Source organism: Triticum aestivum, chromosome 3D, assembly GCF_018294505.1.
Source record: "Triticum aestivum cultivar Chinese Spring chromosome 3D, IWGSC CS RefSeq v2.1, whole genome shotgun sequence".
Taxonomy (NCBI): domain Eukaryota; kingdom Viridiplantae; phylum Streptophyta; class Magnoliopsida; order Poales; family Poaceae; genus Triticum; species Triticum aestivum.
Window position 1 is genome coordinate 611,522,862 of NC_057802.1, and position 10,518 is coordinate 611,533,379.

At 47.3% G+C, this 10,518-nt stretch overlaps 1 non-coding gene across 1 annotated transcript; it reads right to left on the reverse strand.

Moving 5' to 3' along the window:
• Window positions 1-9,679: 9,679 nt before the first annotated feature.
• Window positions 9,680-9,753, reverse strand: TRNAR-UCG (transfer RNA arginine (anticodon UCG)). Its single transcript has one exon. It is a non-coding gene; the product is annotated as a tRNA-Arg (tRNA).
• Window positions 9,754-10,518: the final 765 nt, after the last annotated feature.

The following is a 10,518-nucleotide window of genomic DNA, read 5'->3' on the forward strand; positions in this document are numbered from 1 at the left end:
GTAGCACCGGGGCGAGGCACTATAGTGCGTGGGGCTGCCGCTGAGCAAAGAAGCTGGGAAACGGGGCCGAGATGCAGGAGTCCTCTGGCAAGCAGCAGCGGAGGAAGGAGGGGTCGGTGACCAGGAGGCAGCGCCACCCCTTGAAGCCCATGGCACAACGGAAGAGGGTGGCCACGTGCTTGACACGTTTAAGGATCTCGAGCACCATGTCGTCCGGCAGCGACACGGGCGCCGCCTCCTGCTTCTTTCTTCTATTCTATGTGGATCGACGTGCGTTGGTGTTAAACACGACGGTTGTATTCCATACGTGTACGTCTAAGTTGCATGCATGTCAGCATGTGCACGTTTGCGTCCATGTATAGGACCAGTGTTAGACACCGAATAGGACTCGTATTGGTTGGTTAGGCACATCGCACCGTGGACTTTGGACTTTATAATGAATCAAATAAACCAAACAAGCTCGATATGAGCCTTTGGCAATAATCAAGCCAGCTTTCGTGTGCGTGAGTACTAGGGTATCTCAATCGACAGAAAAGAAGAGGCGGCCATGGCAGCCTCGCTCCCGGACGACCTCCTGCTCGAGGTCCTTGTCCGGGTCAAGGATGCCGCTGCTCTCTTCCGTTGTGCCACGGCGTGCAAAGGGTGGCACCGTCTCATCGTCAATCCATCCTTCCTCCGGCGACGCTGGCCCGACGGCGGGTGGGACTCGTCCTCTTTTGTCGGCTTCTTCATCCTAGGAGGAGGTAAGATGAACTTGGGCTCACAGCCTTTTCCCACACCAGAGCCCTGGTTCGTCCCCGGCCGCGCCGCGATCTGCCCTGAGCCTTGGCCGCTGCGGCCTGACCTCCTTGGTGACTGCTTCCCATGCTGGCCTCTTTGACCGTGCGGTGCTGCTCGCCTCGCGCCATCACCTCCTCCTCCTGCGAATTGAAGACAAAGGCACCTCCTTCTACGAGGACCGGACCATCCTCCGGTTGACGGTATGCAACCTATTCGTTGGCACTTGTGATACGCTCCCTCCACTAAACTTCAGCTCGGAATTCAAGAGTGATTATTCCAACGGATATGCCATCCTAACCGATGCGGATTGTCGATCCGATGATGGTCCATCGTCATCGTCGCTACTGAGCAAATCGCCTTTCTTCCGAGTGATCATCATCAGCTCCGCACGCAAAGACCTGAAGTATAATCTCTATGTGATCTCTTCTGACAAAAGAAGCTGGAGCATCCAAGCTAATTGCTTCGATGAAAATTTTCAACTGGAGCGCCACAGGTCGTTTAGCGATGCCGTTGTGTGCCGTGGCATCGCACACTTCGCTATCATGGAGGTTTTCACGTACTTAACATGAATGCAAGCACATACAACATCTCCATGTGGGAGTTCCCTAACGCAACGGACCACTTCCACACGGGTTACCCCTGCCTTACTCTAGCAAGCAATGGGACGCTATCCCTGCTCCAGATGCGAAGGAACCTTCCTCAAGTAGAGATCTGGAAGCATTACGAGGACCACGAAAACGCAGCAAGTATTAAGAATTGGTTATGTACTGGGACGATCAAGCTAAAACAACCTTGGAAAGTGGCTGAACGACGACAACGACAAGATTTGAGAGAGAAGGGCGGTACAATGATCATCAGCGATAACTGCGGCAGCGTTTACACTGCCAACATTGAAACAGGGACGATGAAGGAGGTGGTGGACTGGCCTGAAAGGCGCTGCATCTTCCCCGGGGATGCCATGCCCTTGGAGATTGATTGGCCCACGATCTTTGTTTATCGCCTTCCAAAGTATAGCTAGCCATTATAAAATATATTTATCACATTATTTTGGGTTTTCTTGCGAATTGTGTTGGATGCTACCAAGTTGATGAAGCCATTGGGATTCTTCTTTGAATTATTCGCAAATTTAATGTCCTGGTGTTAATTCTGTTTTATGCATTTGGTGGGGTTGCACGTCGCCTCTCATCTGTTTAGCGGCAAGAGAACTCCTAATAGGAAGAGGTGGCGCAAAGAAAGAGGAAGCACACACTAATAGAATTGACGAGTTCGCCGAGTGTCGAGTAGTTTGTCGAGTTTATTTTAATGGGCACTTGGCAAGCACGTCATTTGCCCAGTGTTCAGGAAAGTGGCTGAAAGACGACAACGACAAGATTTGAGAGAGCAGTGCGGTACACTGATCATCAGCGATAGCTACGGCAGCGTTTACACTGCCAACATTGAAACTGGGATGATGAAGGAGGTGGCGGATTGGCCTCAAAGGCGCTGCATCTTCCCCGGGGATGCCATGCCCTTGGAGATTGATTGGCCCACGATCTTTGTTTATCGCCTTTCAAAGTATAGCTAGCCATTCTAAAATATATTTATCACATTATTTTGGGTTTTCTTGCTAATTGTGTTGGATGCTACCAAATTGATGAAGCCATTGGGATTCTTCTTCGAATTATTCGCAAATTTAATGTCCTGGTGTTAATTCTGTTTTATGCATTTGGTGGGGTTGCACGTCGCCTCTCATCTGTTTAGCGGCAAGAGAACTCGTAATAGGAAGAGGCGGCATAAAGAAAGAGGAAGCACACACTAATAGAATTGACGAGTTCGCCGAGAGTCGAGTAGCTTGTCGAGTTTATTTTAATGGGCACTTGGCAAGCACGTCATTTGCCCAGTGTTCAGGAAAGTGACTGAACGACGACAACGACAAGATTTGAGAGAGAAGTGCGGTACACGGATCATCAGCGATAGCTACGGCAGCGTTTACACTGCCAACATTGAAACTGGGATGATGAAGGAGGTGGCGGATTGGCCTCAAAGGCGCTGCATCTTCTTCGGGGATGCCATGCCCTTGGAGATTGATTGGCCCACGATCTTTGTTTATCGCCTTTCAAAGTATAGCTAGCCATTCTAAAATATATTTATCACATTATTTTGGGTTTTCTTGCTAATTGTGTTGGATGCTACCAAATTGATGAAGCCATTGGGATACTTCTTCGAATTATTCGCAAATTTAATGTCCTGGTGTTAGTTCTGTTTTATGCATTTGGTGGGGTTGCACGTCGCCTCTCATCTGTTTAGCGGCAAGAGAACTCGTAATAGGAAGAGGCGGCGTAAAGAAAGAGGAAGCACGCACTACTAGAATTGACGAGTTCGCCGAGTGTCGAGTAGTTTGTCGAGTTCATTTTAATGGGCACTCGGCAAGCACGTCATTTGCCTAGTGTTCAGGAAAGGCCACGGTTATTCGCAAATTTAATGCTCTGGTGTTAATTGTGTTTTATGCATTTGGTGGGTGAATTTGCACATCCCCTCTCATCTGTTAGCGGCAAGAGAACTCCTAAGAGCAACAGACGGCATAAAAGAATGAGGAAGCACACACTACTAGAATTGATGAGTGGGCCGAGATCTACCCCATCCATGACCTCTTGTGGTGGCTGGTAGCAGATTAGGGAGCGTGCTACTAAGATCGGGGTTGGTGCGACGGTGACGGCAGACTCAAGGAGAGCCTTTGTGCTCTAGGTCCGCCATCATGGTGAGTGCTCCAGCGTTGTCACGGGGCCGAGCAACATGTAGAGGACCTTGTATGTTGCAGATCCACGCCAGGCCTTTCTCCTTCTCTGTTACCGGCGAGGGCGATGGAGGATTCAGACATGATGTTTCTTCTGGACTGAGGCTTAAGCAATCCGGTGATTCTGACGATTTTGTTTATCCACTTAAAGAATACTGTTAAGAAATTCATTTTATTGAGCTAAAGAAATAATTCTATTGTATCATAATATAGTTAAGAAATTTTCGAAATCCACCTTGTACGACAAGAAAGTTCCACATAAAAGTGAAGTAAAACAAATATATTGCTCCCATGCCCTTCCCAGGATATGAGACTCAAATTATTTCTTTAGCTCAACAATATGAAATTTGGGTTAGAGGCATTTCCATCGATGTGTTAATACACTAAAAGAAATCCTACGTGAGCCTCACCAAAAGCCCGAAATATATATTTGATGAAGATAGGCGTGATTCATTATACACAAATAGATATTCCAAAAGAAAATATCTCATGAAATTCACAAAGGTGTAAAGAATATTGGGCATTCTTGTACACAACACAGAAAATCCATCATATGCAAGAAGTTTGATTCCAGGAGAACTAAATATCGTTTGGGGCGGTGAGGTTAGTTTTTCTCATCATGTGGCGGGATTTGGTGTCAGACGCTTCTGATCTATGCAAGGGTTCAATGGCGCTCACCGTGGCTCTAGGGTGCTGGTCCATAGGGGCACGTGCACGAAGACTTCCCGGCTGTCGTCGACAAGGACAAACTGACTCCGGTAGTGGAACGGCTACATCGGCATGTCAGTGGTTTCGTTCTGGCCCCAATACTGGTCTAGGAATATTGATGTAATTTTTGTTATGTTCGAGATGATTTGTACATCGGACAACCTTTTATAATATATATCCTTACCTCTAAAAATACATTAATAAATAAATATCATTATAGAAATAGTTCATTGCTGGCTACAGGATATTGTGGTATTTGTTTTTTTAGAATTAATAAATAAATATCATTTGTAATTTCTTTTAGCTTTGTCATCGCCGGAAAATTAGGGGGAGAAGAAGAGAACCACACCGGGCTTCTCTACTTTGAGGATTATGACCAATGAAGACGGGATCCAAACAGATCCACCAAAAACCATCACTGACCGATTCCCGTGAGATCCGAAGGAACACACCTCCACACGCCCTTCAGTGACACTACGCACCATCCGGACGGGGTTAGAACATGGGAGGCACTATTCCTGCTGAGCAACATCGTCGCCGCTACACAGTCCCAACCATGACGTTGAACCTAACAGGAACGAGAACAAGGTCCCTCCCGTCGGGCGGGGGCCAGCGTCCTCCGCATGTTCATGGCCTAAAGGCCATCGGAGATAGGGCGGGCCGGAGGTGGCTCCGATAGGAGGAGGACAAAAAGTTGATATATTTTCTTGTGAAGGAGGAAAGAGAAGGTGTTACAGTTTACTGAATGGAAAAATATATTTGCTTCTCCCATGCCCCTCACAGGATATGAGACTCAAATTATTTCTTTATCTCAAAAAAATGATATTTGGGTTCTAGGCATTTCTATCGTTCTCTTAATACATTAAAAGATATCCTACATGAGCCTCACCAAAAGCCTGGAAAATATAGTTGATGAACATAGACGCAATCCACCATACACAAATAGAAATTCCAAAGGAAAATATCTCGTGAAATTAACGAAGGCGTACAGAATATTGAACATTTTCGTACAGCACGTAGAAAATTCATCATATGCAAGAATTTTGATTCGAGGAGATACTAAATATCATTGAGGCAGTGAGGTTAATGTTTCTTGTCATGTGGCGAGATTTGATATCAGGCGCTTCAGATCTATGCAAGGGTTCAACGGCGATGACTTTGGCTCCAGTTCGCTGGTACCTAGGGGCATGTGCCTAAAGACTTCCCAGCTGTCATCGACAAAATCAAGCCGGCTCAGATAGGGAGGCTGCGACAACGGTGCGTCGACGGTTCATTCTGGTGGCAGTAGTGGTTTCGAAATTTCAGTGTATTTTTCTTCATGTTTACGATGCTTTTGTACTTCTGGTGGCAGTAGTGGTCTCAGAATCTCGATGTAATTTTCTTTATGTTTACGATGCTTTGTACTTCCGATGAACTTTTCTAATATATCTGATCTTTTTCGCTAGAAAAATATAAGAATAAATATATATCATTGCAGAAATAGGGAAGTACTTTCATTGCTGGCTACAGGATATTGTGCTCTTTGACGTGGCCAAAATCTCCTCAGCAATGGGCCGTTCGAGAGGGACACCGCATCACGGGACGCGCGAATATTAAGCCATTGGGACTACGTACATTAGATCGACGGGAGACCCCTCGAAAAGAAAAAGCAGATCGATGGAGGAAGTGGCGGCGGCGGCCATGGCAGTTCTCCTCCCGGACGACCTGCTCCTCGAGATCCTCGTCCGCATGAAGGACGACGCTGCTCTCTTCCGCTGTGCCACGACGTGCAAACAGTGGCGCCGTCTCGTCGCTGACCCCAGCTTCCTCCGGCGCTGCTGGCCAGAAGACCACTCGTCGTCCTCTTTCGTCGGCATCTTCACCCGCATCCGGGAACGTCGCCGCAGAGGTGGGGACGCCGATCCTACGCCCGTCATGGCACCGTGCTTTATCCCAGCACCGCAATCGACTCTGGGTCCTGATGGCCGCTACCTCATCTCCTTCTTGTCCACTGCCCCCGTCGGCCTCTTTGACCACGCTGATAGAGTTTACCTTGTTGTCTAGGTATTCATCATGTTTATTTCATCGCATTAGTTCGTTCATGCACGTAGTCATGTCCAACCAACTTAGCTGCGGCCATGTAGTCGCCTGAAGATGAGATCATGTGTACATGCAAGCTAGTACTGGGTTAGACAATTAGAAAATAAATGCATATAGATTAGGGAAGATGCACTTGAGCACGACAGGTTAGTCATGTCAAGTTGTGAGCGTCACATGGCGTCGTGTGTGTGGCACAAATGTGTGTATGTGCCGTTGCATTAGCAAGTAGTCTATCTGCATGGATGTGTTAGCTAGCTAGCTGCGTTCGCTGCGGAGCCGGAGCGGCTGAGTCGCGTGGCAGATCGACGAGGAGAAAGAATCGGGAGCAATCAGTTGTGGCTTGGTCCTGTGCGTGCATATCCAACGTTCTGCAGACTTGGTTGCTACTCAAAGTGAAGCTAGCCGGTTGAGTAAGAGTCGGAAGTAGTTGTGGGGTTTGTACGTGCGTCTGTGTGCGTGGAGTTAGTGGGTGAGTGGCTGCGTGTTGGCTGTGTAACACTGGCTACTTAAGCCCATGTATTTGCATTGTGTCAGGGGTGAGAAGAAATACTGAAAAGGCACAAGTGTGCGTGGTGCCAAGTTTGTGAGTGTCTCTTCTACCTCCTGTCCGTGAGTTCATCTCCTACCTTGGGCAAAGATTACACACGCGGTGCCGCTCGTTTTGCCGTGCCTTGTCCTCGTGCGCCTCTTCAAAGCTCCTGATACGACAGGCTATGCCGACCCGGCTATCCTCCAACTAGCGGTATGTAACCTGCTGGCCGGCACGTGCGACGTGCTCCCTCCTTTGAACTTTAGCTCGGCCTTCAACGACTACATGTGGAATGGCTATGCCATTCTAACCGGCACGGACTGTCCCTCTGAAGATGAGCCGTTGCTACCTGTGCCGCCGATCAACCCGTCATTCTTCAAAGTGGTGATCATCGGCTCCGGTCACGACGACCTGATGTACACTCTCCACGTTTTCTCATCTGACAAGGCAAGATGGGGCATGCGGAGCAACTGCTTCAACACTAATGTGCAATCGCATCGCTATGGGTCATTTAGCGATGCCGTTGTGTGCCGCGGCATGGCACATTGGGTGTTTTATTATTATGAATGCTTTCACCTCATTAATATGAACGGAAGGACTGGCCACATCTCCTGGACGAAGCTCCATTCTGGAGCAGGCATCCACTACTTGAGTCAACCATGCCTTACTCTAGCCGTCAATGGGACGCTATCATTGCTCTGGATGCGTAAGGGAGATTCCCGACTAGAGATATGGGAACACCACGAGGACCATGCAAACATGGGTAATACTTCAAAGTGGTTACCTAGTCGGACAATCAAGCTAAAACAACCTGGGAAGAGGATTGAAGGACGAGAGTTGTGTATCTTGAGAGAGAAGTGCGGCACACTGCTCATCAGCGATAGCAGCGGGTGTGTTTACACCGCTGACCTCGAAACCGGGATGATGGCCCAGTTGGTGGATTGGCCTGACAGGCGCTCAATCTTGCCCTGGGATGCCATGCCCTTGGACATGGATTGGCCCATGATCTTTGTTTCTCGGCTTATCAGGTATAGCTAGCAATTCTGAAATATATGCATTACACCTTTTTAGTTTTCTTTGCAAAGTACTCCCTCCAGTCACAAATATAAGATGTTCTAAATTTTTTTTTTTAATGTTAAGATATGCAGAAACAACTTATATTTGTGAATGGAGGGAGTATTTTGCAATTTGCAAATCCATTCTCGAAAAGAATATGATTGACTAATTGTCATTGTTTTTGCTTGCCCTGTTTGCACATTTAGTGTTTGGGTGTTAATAAAGGAATTCTCTTTATTTGATAGGGGTGAGACAGCAACAACGAGTAAGAGACATCACAAAAAAGGAGACAAAAGGAAGGGTAAGGGCCGCAACTGCATATCCAAGAAGGTGAAGTATGGCGCGGTGGCATAAGGAACTTAATTCGTCAAAGGAAAAACATAAGAAACTCAAGAGCATATATACATATACATATTTTTATAGTTTATTGTTTTTCTCACCATCGAGGCATAAACATGTCACCTCATCAATTGCACATTTTTATGCAGAAATTGTGGCTTTGTAAAATTGTTTAGCGGACTGATTATGTTTACTGCAGTAAGTAAGCTGTTTACCATGTGATTATGGTGGACATAAAGACTGCTGAATAATGATGATCTAAAGGAAGCTATTTAGACATGGGATTGGAGGATTAGTCATGCAGAAGCGTAGCTCAAACAGATATATAGATTGGATTGTGCGAGTAGGACAATTCATAACTAATTGCCTGGAGGCACACCTACATACGTGCCCTTCCTTGCACTCATCATAATATATTGCTGCCAATAAGCCCAAAAGCAGCTGCTCTCGCGCCCTCCCGCTAGGGTACCTCCCCTGACCTCCTCCCGCCGCCACCGGCCGCCCTAGCGCCCTCCCGCTGTCGCCGGTCGCGCGCGTCCGGCCCCGCCCACCTCTCCCCCTCCCGGTTCCGCCCTTGTGCCGCCTCCCCAGGAGGTGGCTGCGGCAGGGGGCGGCGGCGGAGCTGCTCGGCTTGGCAGTGGCCCGGGGACGGTTGTCGGCGGTAGGCGTGGTGGCGGTGCTGCTCCTTGGCGGCGGGGCGGCGTGGTGGCATGGGGTAGCCCGCGGCGTGCCCCCGGCACTGCAGCAATATATATTGCTCCTTCTAGCTACATGATATATCCAACAGATCGATCAAGCTTAACCAATTTGCTGCAGTCCAAAGAAACTGTTGAGAAGAGTAGCAAGTACACTCTCAAGATGTGAGAGGAATCTGGTGCCATAAGTGTGTCCGCTCAAGCATCGACCTGATGATCTTCCACAACTTCCGAGGGGACGAATGCATGCTCTGCTTCCTCAAGTTCATCCTGAAGAGCACGCGGACGCTGACAAAGCTGGTGATTCTGGTACCGGACTTTTCCTTGAGCGACCTGGTGGCCTTCACCGGACGTGGTTTGTGATTTTCTTGGTAGTACGTACTGGAGAGGCAGTAATGTTTGTCGGATCGCTGGCTCTGTGTTGCTGGAACAGTGCTCTGATCGCCTGTGATGTGAAGTTTCTGAACCTGATAGCCAGCGATTTGGCTGACCCTCCCTCGAGTTCAAATGGGATGATGTTCGAACAGCTGCTGGAGCTGTCAAGAAGATCCATCAGTGCTGTGGTAGTTTTGCTGTTGGTTGGGCGTAAAATTAGTAGTTTGTGATTTTGTCTCTGTGGTGTGACAGTGTGAGTCTGTTTGAAGAGAGGTTTGTGAGTAATTGTGAGAAGAGCAAATAAAAGTAAAGAAAAATTAAAAAGGAGAAGAGATAAGAGAGCGACGACCACAGTGGGAGTCGAACCCACGACCTTCTGATCCGAAGTCAGACGCGCTAATCCACTGCGCTATGCGGTCACTGTGACAGTTGATCTATTGGACTGACTAACCACACCAAAATACTTGAAACATGAACGTACCACTATGGATCATAATCGCTCAAATATAGATACAGATGTCAAAATCCAAATTCAAAACGCAGAAAGGAAAGAAAAGTACATTCTGAGGTCTGGGCAACCGCTTGCAAGAGGAAGAGTCCAAAGCATACAGTACTTGTTGGCCAGCTAACTGACAATTAACTACTAACAAGGTAGTAGTACATAGCCTAACCTTAGGCCGGTGGTTAGTTAGCAGTGTAGGTTTAAGTGGTGTCTTTTGCTGTGTCAATTTGTAGCTAAAAATTTTAGGAAACCATGTGAAGCTACTGCGTGCAAATCTTGTGCTGCCAATTGATTGATGGGTCCATGGATGGAGCTGTGCACTTAAACTACACACTGACACATCAAAAGACTGCTGTACTCCCACCGTCCATGTTTTTTAGGCCCTTCACATTGTGAAATAAAGTTTGATCCTACATTGGCGTAATAAATTATGTGTTATTTGTAGGAAATATAGTATCATTCAAAACATCCTATATTGTTTGTAGAGAAGTAGTACTTTGCAAGGAGCAGTATATTGTTGGGTTTGGACCTACCTAGTACCTACCTCCCTACCTTGGCTTGATTTTCATGATCCATGGATCTTGCTGTATCAATTAATCATGACACCTCCGCCCAAACCAACCGAAATATCCTAGATACATAAATCTTTATGAAAAGGAATTAAGTTTGTTCTTCTATATAT